This window comes from Pleurodeles waltl, chromosome 12, assembly GCF_031143425.1.
Source record: "Pleurodeles waltl isolate 20211129_DDA chromosome 12, aPleWal1.hap1.20221129, whole genome shotgun sequence".
NCBI classification, from domain to species: Eukaryota; Metazoa; Chordata; class Amphibia; order Caudata; family Salamandridae; genus Pleurodeles; species Pleurodeles waltl.
In genome coordinates, this window is record NC_090451.1 from 309,096,384 (window position 1) to 309,108,764 (window position 12,381).

Genomic DNA, 12,381 nt, shown 5'->3' on the forward strand with positions numbered 1-12,381 from the left:
CTCTTGAAACCTGCAATTAGAGCAGTTGCATTCAAGCATTTTCTATATGAATGTTGTTGTGGAAGTTGTCTGGGTATCTTACTTGTAAAGATGGTGCACTCAGAACAGCTTCTAAAGTAATATTCTTACTTTCTTTACTTAGTTGTCCTGTGAATTGGAATTAGGAGGGTACTTATGGCTGACCCATATTGCTAGCGTCAGACCTTATTTCCATACTAAACCGATCACTATCTCAAATGGCGGCCGTTGATCCCAAGGAGGTTGATCAATGTGAGGTATTTTGTTTGTACCCTTCAGTGGAGAAGACAGCCAATTGGCTATAGAAAGATGGCCTCAGTACTTGTTGCTGGAGGAGTTTTACTTTCTGGTCTGCTCTCTCGCTACTCAGCACATTCCAGTGGTTGACAGCAGTTACCTGCTCATTAACTACTGGTTCAAGAGCAATCCCGGAGCCAGTGCCAAATCTTTGTGTATGGGTGTGCTTCTGGCAGGATGCTTCGTGTTTCAAATTTTGTGCTTCATTTAGTGCACTTTCAGCATTTAAATGTTTTCTTCTTGATTTTCCTGCTACTATCTCATTTCTGATTTGCCTAGTTTGTTCATTATGTTCTTCCAACTTTATTAATGTATCCTCCATACATTTATATTTTTCTATCTTTAGAGTTCTGGTGTTTAGCAGACTGATCTTTCTGCAATTTTTCTTTTGTATTTTTTTTATTTTTTTTTATACAGCCACTGTTTATGAGATTGCTTGGAAAGTTGCCTTTTCTTCTGTGCTTCTGGGGAACTGTGGGGATCTTTCGGTCCCTTATTCACTCTATCTTCATGTTCCGCCAATGATCTCTGGACTACGCTCAAGGTCTGCCCTAGATTCTGCCCATTGCATGGAGGCACTGGAAATATTACAGTTCGATTCACTTCAGGTTACAGTACATATTCATCTGCCCTTTTTGCAATCATCAACAGTAAAGCTGAGCTTTGGCACGTGTAGTGACAATTTTTTAAGAGGTTCTTATCTCACGGGAGGATGCATTGTTCTTTAGTGATTCTTTTACCGCGCACTGGGAGTCAATGGTTGCTATGTTAGAAGATGTTTCACAGAGGATGTTTATTTGGTCATCCAGTTTTATACTAGGCAATGCTAGGATATTTGACATGAGATCCAATGTTCTACACATAAGCCCTCATTACGACCGTGGTGGACCGAAGGCCGCCAGGGCCGCAGTGGCGGTCTCACCGCTGATGGGTTGGCGGTGAAAAACACCAAATTATGAGTTCGGTGGTTTGGCTGAAGCCAAACTGACGATACTCTGGCCATCCCACCACTTTTCAGCAGTCTGCCATACTGAAGGTGAGCACCTCAAGTATGGCTAACGCCGTAATACCGCTAACGGTTTTACGACACAGAAGACCGCCAGAAAAAGCTGATGGCCTTGTATACTGGTGACAGGAATCTGCATTCCTGTCACCAGGGTACTCCGCACACAAGTCCACATACCCACACACACGCACCCACATACTCCCGCACACAAACACCCCCCCACTCACCCATGAACTTGCGTCAGACACACCCAGTCACAGTAACAAACATACACAAACACTGTACTCACAAACACATTCACTCCCCCTCCAGTGCATACATACATTCACATACCCCTCCCCCTCTCCCTCCAGCGCATGGATACATTCACTCCTCCACCCCCTCTCCCCACTACATACATAATTTCATCCCCCTACACCCTATACACTCACTCACCCGCTCTCCCTGTTCACTGACACACATGCACCCGCTTTTCCTGTTCACTCACACAAGCATGCACCTCCTCCCCGTCCACTTACATATACATGCACACGCATACACACACTCACCCCTTCCATCCGCTCAATCTCACTAATGCACTCTGCTCACACTGGCACACATGCACTCTCCCCCCTCCCCCTCCCACAAACACTCACAAAAAACACTCACCCCATCCACAAACAATCACTCACACACGCAGACACGTACTCACAAATACTCCCTCCCACATTCACGACATTCACACACGCACTCACACACACACACACCCCTCCCCTGTCGGACGATCCACTTACCTCGTCCGTCGAGGAGGTCACCCGGGGGGGACGGGGCTTCCACTGCCTGCAGCGCCCTGCATCAGGACACCGTCACGCTGTATTACGGATCGTAATACAGCGTGCAGTGTCCTTTTGGCATTGTGGTGCCAGTAGTGGAACCGTCTCTTCACCGCCAACCACCTGCATGAATGGTATTGGAATTCCACCTGATTTCGGGCAGAATTCCGAAATCAGTTGTAATAGGGCAGTCTTAAGACTGCCAGCACTGGCGGTCTTTCGGTGCCCACTGCTTCGGCAGTCTTACGAAAAGACCACCAAAGTCGTAATGAAGGCATTATGGTGAGAATTGGTTGGTCTGAGTGCGGCTCAGGTGGAAGATATTCTATTGCACTATTGCCCTTAAGTGCTGGTGACTGGCAGGCTAAAGATGGTGATTTCATAGTGCTATTTGGACAAGTGCTGTTGGAACTGAGTTCAGCCTGGTATGTATCTACTAGGACCAGAACTACCTCATCCAGCTCAAACAAGATGTCAGACTCCTCACTGACAACAGCACTAACTGTTTTATACAAGGCAATAAAAGAGGTAAATTGATATTGACTACCACTCACATTTGTAACATTCTTTACAGAAGAGCTATTTGATGAGCTGGGTACTGGTTCCTGTTCTTTATGAAAGGATGCTACAGTTATGATTAGGTGCTTAGTCAAATTTGAAGGTGCACCTGTTTCTGCTTCCAGAACCTTTGTGTGGTTGCTTACTTGGCAAGCACTTTCCTGCAGGGTTTCTAAAATCTTAGGATAGGTAAAATGCTCACCGGCACTCTTTCTATGGCAGTCTTTGATATTTAGCTCAAGTGAAAGCTACTCTGTATTAGCTAATGACTGCTCATTGATCAATGCACTGACAAAATAGTTGGTGATTTTGTTTTGTGTTGGCACAGTTGGCATAGATGGCTCTCAAATATCTTCTGTAAGAAATGTGTTCTGCCTTCAGGTGAATCAGAATCAACTGGCGCTAGCACATGACAAGACAACTGGACAGGACCAGTGGATGGTACAGTGGTCGAATGACCATTCGTGTCATGTATTGGAAGTGATGGCAATTTCCCAGTATATGAAACTGAGGAAGATCTAAACATAGGATAAGATGTTACCTTTATGACAGGTGTAACATCAGCTTCTTGTATTCCTTTTATGTCTTCCATAATATCATCTGTAACATCTGTTAGGGGCTTTGAGCTTTGAGGCAAAAACTTCAGCTACTTCCGCTGTTTAAGCAGCCACATTATACATATCTATATTATCTTCTGGAGCGTAGACAAGGATGCTCCCTGTAGATTTAAATCATTTAAGTGGCTGCTGTCTTAAAGTTTACAATTGCCTGGTTTGCCTTTTTCTCCTGGTTACCCTTGACATATTTCCAAGCCCTGGATCCAACAAACTCTTCTGATACTTGATGTCTGGTACTTGGCATTCAGGGGTGTTAAATGGAGATGGATGTGCAATTTTGATGATTTGTGTCAGAGCTGTATTCACTGGCTGGGATCTTTTATTCCTCGGGCCTTCTCACCACAGGCACAAGCACTTTCAGACACCCTTGGGCACTAACCCAAAATAATAATAATAATGGCAGCTCCTGATGGATATCCCGTCCGCTGTATTACAATTCCATTATAGCTGACGGAACTTATAATACGGCGGATGGAATATCTGCCATGTTTATGACAGAGTAACCTTGTTGCCAAACTCTAAATCAGACCCTTAGACTCTCCGCTAGGACACCACAGGTGCTAAGGCACAGCTGCTGTGTTATTGTTGCATTTGTCTGTATGTGTCTCTCAAGTCTCATATGTAGCGCATATGTAGCACACGCAGTTCATTGTGTTATCTTGGGAAACTTGGAAAACTTCATGCACCAGACTGTTGCCCACAACCACACCCTGACCAACCTTGGCAGAGCTCAGAACCTAGACTCTCTCCCCTCCTGTCCTCCCTGTGCTTCCACACCACCGTGTGCCTCCACTGCTCCCCCACACACCACAGGCAACCACATGCCACAGCACCATAACAGCAACCCAATTCGGCTCACTTCACCTCGCATCCACAACATGAGAAGTGGGTGCTGTGAATGGTTAAACAAGTGGGGGAGCACAGCATGGGGCAATAGGTAACAGGAAGCAGGGTAAAGACAATGAAAGGGACGAGAATGCTGTGGCTAACGCTGCACACACACCCTGGCTGTTTCCATGAGCTCTGGCGGGCTGCCTGCCTCGCGGCTCTGTCCTGCTGCCACCGCTGCTGCCACCAGTCTCCTCTGGCAGCTTACAGGAGCTTACAGGAGCTAACATGGCTTGGAGGTTTACACTGCAGTTTACGGGTTACAGTTTGGCCAGTTCGTCCTCATCTCCTCTCCTTGCTCTCCTCGCAGCTTTCTGTGACTTCGTCAGCACCATTGAAGAATGGATACGTTGATGCCACCAATTTGTTTTGGTGATCCATCGAGTGTCCTGTAGATAATCAGGGTTTGTGGATTTCGGTGGAAAAAACTAAGAAAATAGGCACAAAGTAGCTAAATTTGTATTTTTAAAAAAAAAAATGGGAATTTGCCATAAAAGAGAAAAAAGAAAGAGTACATTTTTGTAAATACGGCATCAGGAAAACATTTACTGCTAAATCTACCCTCTTTTCTCCTTCCAGGAACATGTAGATTTGCAAAAAATATATTTTTCCACAGTTTTTGCAAGTTTGCAAGTGGTAGTTGATTTTAATTATTTTTGTGGTTTCTACCTACTTTCAATGTGTGGTAGATATAAGTATAAAACCAGTTGATGAACAGTGAAAGCTGTACATTTCCGAAAAATAGAGAAAATTCTAAATTCAGCAAGCGGTTCTGTATATCTCTAATGGTTTTCCTAAGGAAACCATTTGTTGAAATAAAAAATGAATTAATATAAGTAGGAAACATTTGAAATAGGTGACAACATTTTCATCTTTCATTTTTTTTCATGAGACCCATTTACAAATGTAACATATTGTTACATCCACCAGACTCTTCTGGTCACAGGTGTACACAGTGTTTGTTTGTTATCCAAAACACACACTAGTCAGAGCAGTCAACGGAATTGCAGTGTATAATGATTTTTCATGGTGTGCCAAACAGGCATCAATTAACATGGTAAAATCTAATGTATGAAAATGGATATGAAAGAAACCTATACATTTTTTAAGTGTATCCTAGATAATAAGTGAGGGAATAGTGGCTATTTTTGCAACTTTGAATTTGAGGGTACCAGGAAAATGTGATTCAGAGGGCATTTTGTGAAAGATGTTGTCTCTTGCACACGGCTTACATTTAGAAGCCAAAATAATTGCGAGAAAAACAGTTGATAACAAATGTTTCACTATTATGTGGCTAGGCCTTTTGCCTGTGAATGGAGAGTACCAAAAATCAATAACAAAGAAACATAAAGATTTCTCCTTTCAAATTCACTCACGCTGACGATGTGTATAGCTGCAGTGTTTGAGCCCAGGCATGGCTAGCACATAGGGAAACCTACCAACCCAAGACATTTCTGAAAACTAGATGCCCAAAGGAGTCCAAGGTGGTGTCACATACACAGATCCCATTACATGTTTTCACCTAGAATGCCCTGAAAATTTAGAACTTTGGCGAAAATGACAGGTTTTCATCACATTTCTGTGAGGGAAAGCTCTGGAAACTCCTGGGTTTTACAACATTCCTATAACTCTGCATTCCCATGCTTCTCTCAATAAAAACAGTAGCCCTCTTGTGTGGCTGAGTATAGGGTTGTAGATTTTCATAGGCACCTGCCAACCCTGCGCCAAAATACTCCAGTCACACACCATGCAAAGACATCATTCAATGCATTGAGGACCAGTGTCAAATCTTTCCTTTCCATTAAATAAAAATACACACACACCTGCTGGTTTAACTGGAGTAGAAAGAAGTGTGAGAGGGGTCAATGGTGTAACATTTCACATTGGCAGGCAACACAACACTTACATTCCAGACACCAACATTTCCACAAGTGGCTTACTCCAGAAATTGTCTCACTTCAATGTTGTACGATGCTGTCTTCTCTTTATATGGATAAACATTATGTAGGAAGGTAGACACTTACATACATAGGGGGTCATTTTAACCCTGGCGGTCGTAGACCGCCAGGGCTAAAGTGGCGTCCGTACCGCCAACAGGCTGGCGGTAGGGAGACCCATATTACGACCGCGGCGGTAGCGCCGCGGTCGCACCGCCGGGGCCGGCGGTTTCCCGCCATTTTAGCCCCGGCGGTGATAATCCGCCAGGGCAGCGCTGCAAGCAGCGCTGCCCTGGGGATTATGACTCCCCTACCGCCAGGAAGAGGATGGCGGTAAGGGGAGTCCTGGGGCCCCTGGGGGCCCCTGCACTGTCCATGCCACTGGCATGGGCATGGCATGGGCAGTGCAAGGGCCCCATAACAGGGCCCGTGCAGCTTTTCACTGTCTGCATAGCACCCCTTCGCACGGCCGCAACACCGCCGGCTCCATTAGGAGCCGGCTCCTATGTTGCGGCCGCATCCCCGCTGGGCCGGCGGGCGTAAACTAGGTTTGCGCCTGCCGGCCCAGCGGGGATGTTGTAATGGGGACCGCGGGAGTGCGGCCGCATTGGCGGGACCGCGGGAGTTTGCATGTTTCCAAATGGATAAGGTAGATAGCCAGCTTGTTGTATCATGTGTTATTTGTAGTTATATGATTGAAGTAGCTACTTAGTTTTATGTACTCATTATCATCAAGGGTACTATTGGGCTTAATGCCATTTTGCCAAATGACCCCCAAACCATGACCGGAGAAGTATTCTCATCATGAATTGTAGTCAGCCCATATACTGCTTGAATTTTACAGGTAGCAGTTTGCTGAAGCACACTGCACTACACTGACCTTTAAGAAGCTTTTAGCAGGGAATCGTTTATGTTGACTTTTAATTGGACCACACTTCACAGTGCTAGCTTTGTACAGCTCGCTGAAAAGCTATACTTCTGCATGGATATTGTTCACTTAAGGGTTTTTAAGAAAATCGTTTCCAGAGTTTGATCCATGATCCTGTTCCTCAGGGGCCATCTCAGTATCACAACAGGCCTCAGAGCTCTCCTTCATTCTTTGACTTACGGCTGGGCATCAGTCATCCAATGAAACACTATGGGGGTCATTCTGACCCTGGCGGTCGTCGACCGCCAGGGTCGACGACCACGGAAGTACCGCCAACAGGCTGGCGGTGCTTCCTTGTGTATTCCGACAGCTGCGGTCGCCCAGCCGGGTCCGGCCGTTTCCCGCCGGATTACCCCCGGCTGGGAGAATCCTCCATGGCGGCGCTGCTTGCAGCGCCGCCATGGGGATTCTGACCCCCTTCCCGCCAGCCTGTTTCTGGCCGTTTTCACCGCCAGAACCAGGATGGCGGGAACGGGTGTCGTGGGGCCCCTGGGGGCCCCTGCACTGCCCATGCCGCTGGCATGGGCAGTGCAGGGGCCCCCTAACAGGGCCCCAGGGAGATTTTCACTGTCTGCATTGCAGACAGTGAAAATCGCGACGGGTGCAACTGCACCCGTCGCACCCCTGCAACTCCGCCGGCTCCATTCGGAGCCGGCTTCATTGTTGCAGGGCCTTTCCTGCTGGGCCGGAGGGCGCTCCTTTGGCGGGCGCCCGCCGGCCCAGCTGGAAAGTCAGAATGGCCATTTGGCGGTTCCCGCCAGGCGGGCGGCGTCCGCCGCCTGCCAGGGTCAGAATGACCCTCTATGTCTGTTTCCTATCTAAAACTTTTTTCTTTAAATAATGTGTGCAGAGGTATGAATGGAAATGGTAATGCACTGGGACATCTGTGAGTGTGTGATGTGAGCAGAAAGTGAGAATGCAATAAATTTCAGTGCAAATTAATGTGGGTACAAAAGCATTAGAGGTAGAAAATAACTGGAATCAATCAATAAGGTTAAATCTTATCTTTAACTGCTCCAGCAAAGCAATGTGGGTGATCTGGCCATGATCTCCAAGCAGGAATCTTTGCCGAAGGAATATCAATGAATAAGGGGAACTGACCCTTTTTTCATTGATGCCCTTCATGTGCATAATATTCCTCACAGGTGGCACAACGCCAGTGTGCACAAACTCTAAAAAGAAATTCTCACCATCATTTCCCTTCCCTATAAGTAATGATCAGGGAGAGCAGGGCCCAATCGCCCTCGCAGGGAAGGGAAAATGCGTACATTAAAATTATCCCAAAGGGGTTTGACCTCTATGTCAAGAGATTAACCCCTCAAAAAAACTATCTCTGGTGTGTAGAGGTGGATTTCTGCTTGAGGATCGCCCAGCGGCCATGATCCCCAAGTTGGAGTCCATGAGGGTAAATATCCAATAGTGGCTCTCCTGTCACAGATGGTGCCTGGTGGGGTAGAATATAGCCCTAGACATGGAACCCGATACTTAGCAGTCTGCTGCGGCCACATCTCTAATGCATTAATGACAGCATGATCATGCCCCAGGATGGTGAGGGAGTTGATGCAGAATCACTTCTGCTTCTGCTATTTCATCAAATGTGTTTCTGGTGTGTGCTTTTATACTGTTTATGCGTAATGAATATGTCTGATAAGGAAGCTCATTCAAAAACACATTCAATGATAATTTAGTGACTGTTTAGTTTAGACATTATTCCATGGATGTCATAAACCTTATTACTGTTTCCTTTATAATTATATTATTTTATCTATTTTAATAATCTGCTTTTAGGCCTCTTTCTTTTAGTTTTTGGGTTCTTAAACATATCCAATACAGGTGCCATTTTAACTAAAGTCTCCATTTAGGTAAGCCATTCAAGCTTGTTTACCTTTGGCCCAGATACTGTAAGTCATTAAAAAACAGAGCCAGAAATAAAAATAAGAATAACTGAATACAAAAGCAAAAGGTGATGATAAATGAGAAATCATTAGTAGCTGTACACTTTCATAAGAGCAGCCACAACACCAGCCAATTGAGATTTATAGTACTTGAATCTGAAAAAATGAGAGAAGAACTTCCTAAAACAGGAGTTGTATTGGGTAAAGAAATTGAATACACGAATACCGACTGGATTAAATGACAGAATTGGATACTCATACTTTTTATGATCACCAAAATGAAGAGCAGATATTAAAATACTACAGATGCTGGCACATTTACATGATGATGAGAGACATCATTATAAATTTGGATAATAATGCACAGCGGGGCTTTGACTTGCAATTGGATTAAACAGAATTTAATAACATGAATGAGACTTGGGCAGTGGGGAAATACAAGTTTGGTGGGAAATATAATTTTTCACCCATAATGAATCAGCATTACATAGCCTTTTAGGACATATTTACAAGATACAGGTAAGAAACCTATACCAGCGATAAAATTATTCTGGTAACAATTTGTTATGACATGTACATTTGTGAATTTCTGATTTATCGAAATTTAGAACAAGTTTTTTAACATCATAGTGAATAATGATTTGCAGCTTCGGAGACCCATTACTGGATTTCATTTTTATATGCATGATTAGTTTGATTATTCTTTCTAACTCAGATTCTCAAAATATCCATACATTTACTTAACCACTCGCCCACCAAGGACGTAATGGTTAAGTCCCATGGCGCAGCGCTCAGGTGCCACGGATGTAACCATTACGTCCTTGTACCGGCCATTGGGGGAAGTGCTAGCACTCCCCCGAGGGCCTAAAGGCAGGGATGGAAGTGGAGTCGCTTCCCCTTCCACCCCGCACTCCCCCAGTGAAGTCTGTTGACGTCAGCGTGCAATTGCCATTAGAGGTCACCAAGAGAAATGAAAGCATTTCTCTTCCGATCGGGGGATGGGGGCAGGCAGAGAGGCATGAAAGGAAAGGAGAGGCCTTTCCTTTTCTTTCATGTCTCTTTGAGCATTTCTGCAGCCCGATTGATTAAAACAAAATTTTCTTTAGAGGTGTGAAGCGACTCCTTAGGCAAGGGTGGCTCCCCTGGGGGGCAAATTCTTTTTAGGCCATTTGTGCCCCCCTTGGGGGCAGACCAGCTATGTTTATTAGGCTAATCTGCCCCCACCGGGGGCAAAAACCACTAGACACCAGGGATTTTTTTTCGCAACAATTTCACAAAAAGGGAGTGAGCTCTTAGGCAAGGGTCGTTCCCCTGGTGGGCAATTTTATTTGAGGCCATTTCTGCCCACAATTGGGGGCAGATCAGCCTATATTTCTTAGACCAATCTGCCCCCAAGGAGGGCAGAAACCACTAGACATCAGGGATTTTTTTTTGCACCAATTTCACGCAAGGTGAGGGACCGCTTAGGCAAGGGTTGCTCCCCTGGGGTGTAAATTTATTTTAGGTCATTTTTGCCCCTCTGGAGGTAGATTGGCCTATTTCTATTAGGCTGATCTGCCCCGGGGGGGGGCAGAATCCACTTAGGCACCAGGGATTGAAGTGTGTGTCTTTTGTTTGGGGGCAGCCCCTTGGGCAAGGGTCGCTCCCCTTGGGGGCACATTACTGTTGGCCATTTCTGCCCCCCTTGGGGGCAGATCGACCTATTTTTGTAAGGCCCATCTGCCCCCAAGGGGGGCAGGAAGCCCAGCAGAGACCAGGGAAGAGTTTGTTTAAAAAAAGAGGGTGTGAGTATGGCCATATCCCCACCCCAAATAAGTGGGGAAAAAGTTGTTCTGCCCACCTGTGGGCAGATGAGGCAATTACGCGCGATCCACTCCCCGGGGGCCAGAAAGCCTACTGGAATTTAAGAAAAAATAATGGGTGGTGGCTACCAAACAGTATGGGCACAGTTATGCCCCCACCCCAACTGAAGGGGGTAACAGTCTTTCAGCTCATCCCCCCTGCACACTAAAAGATCTTATCCCAACGGCAAGCAAGAGGACATTTGATTATTTTGGGTTTTGGTTGTGCATTTGGGGCATGAGAGCTTGTCTAGCTCTCAAAATCCTCCCACTTGGTGAGGGCTGCACTTTTTGGACTTTGGGATGCTGCCATGTAGAAAAATCTATGAGACCTAGACACATCTGAAAACTAAACATCTGGGTGAGTCCAGGGTGGTGTGCTTCACATGCACCCGCACCATTTTCTTATTCACAATGCTCTGCAAACCTCCAAATTTTCTTGAAATCACACATTTTCCTCACATTTTTGTGATGGAACCTTCCAAAATCTGCAGGAAATCCACAAAATTCCTACCACCCAGCATTGTTGCATCTATACCGATAAAAAATTCTTCCCCACTTGTCAGCCTCAAATAGTTTTTTTTTAAACTGCTCTTTTGGACCCGCTTTGTTTCCCCTCAATTACGACTTGTTTTTGGCTCTTCCCTGTCAGAGGCACTTGGCTCACCTACACAAGTGAGGCATCATTTTTATCGGAAGACTGAGACTGTTGGGTGGTAGGAAATTTGTGCCGGTGCGGTGAACCCACACAGAAATGTGTGAAAAATGTGATTTTTTACCTAAATTTGAGATTCGCACAGGATTCTTGGTAAGCAAACAATGGGGGATCCACGCAAGCCAAACCTCCCTGGAGTCCCTCGAGTGTCTAGTTTTCAGAAATGTCTTGGTTTGATAGATTTCCCTAGATTGCTAGGACGAAAAACGCTGCCCTCCCAGCAAAAACAGGAAGTTTTGTATCTGATCGTTTTGATGTGTCCATATAGTGTTTTGGGGCATTTCCTGTTGCGGGCTCTATGCCAACCCACACAAGTGAGGTACTAGTTTTATCAGTAGACCTAGGGGAATGCTGGGTAGAAGGATGTTTGTGGCTTCCCTCAGATTCCAGAACTTTACAGCACTGAAATGTGAGGAAAACTTGTTTTTGTTGTCAAGTTTTGAGGTTTGCTAAGGATTCTGGGTAACAGAACCTGGTGAGAGCACCACAAGTTACCCCATCCTGGGTTCCCCTACATGTCTAGTTTTCAGAACTATCCAGATTTGCTAGTGTTTCCTAGGTGCCTGTCGAGCTAGAGGCCAAAATCCACAGCTAGGTAGGGAAAATGTGATGTGTCCATGTTGTGATTTGGGGCATTTCCTGTTGCGGGCACTAGGTCTACCCACACAAGTGAGGTACCATTTTTATTGAGAGACTTGAGGGAATGCTGGGGGAAGGAAACTTGATTAGGATATTTGTGTTTCTCTTTCACCATTTTCCACCTTTTTTCTTTATACATGGAGCTCCTTTATGACTCACCGATATGGCCGATATTTTAATATATATCTTAACGCGAGCAAGCTCATCCACATGTAGTACAGGGGCATGGT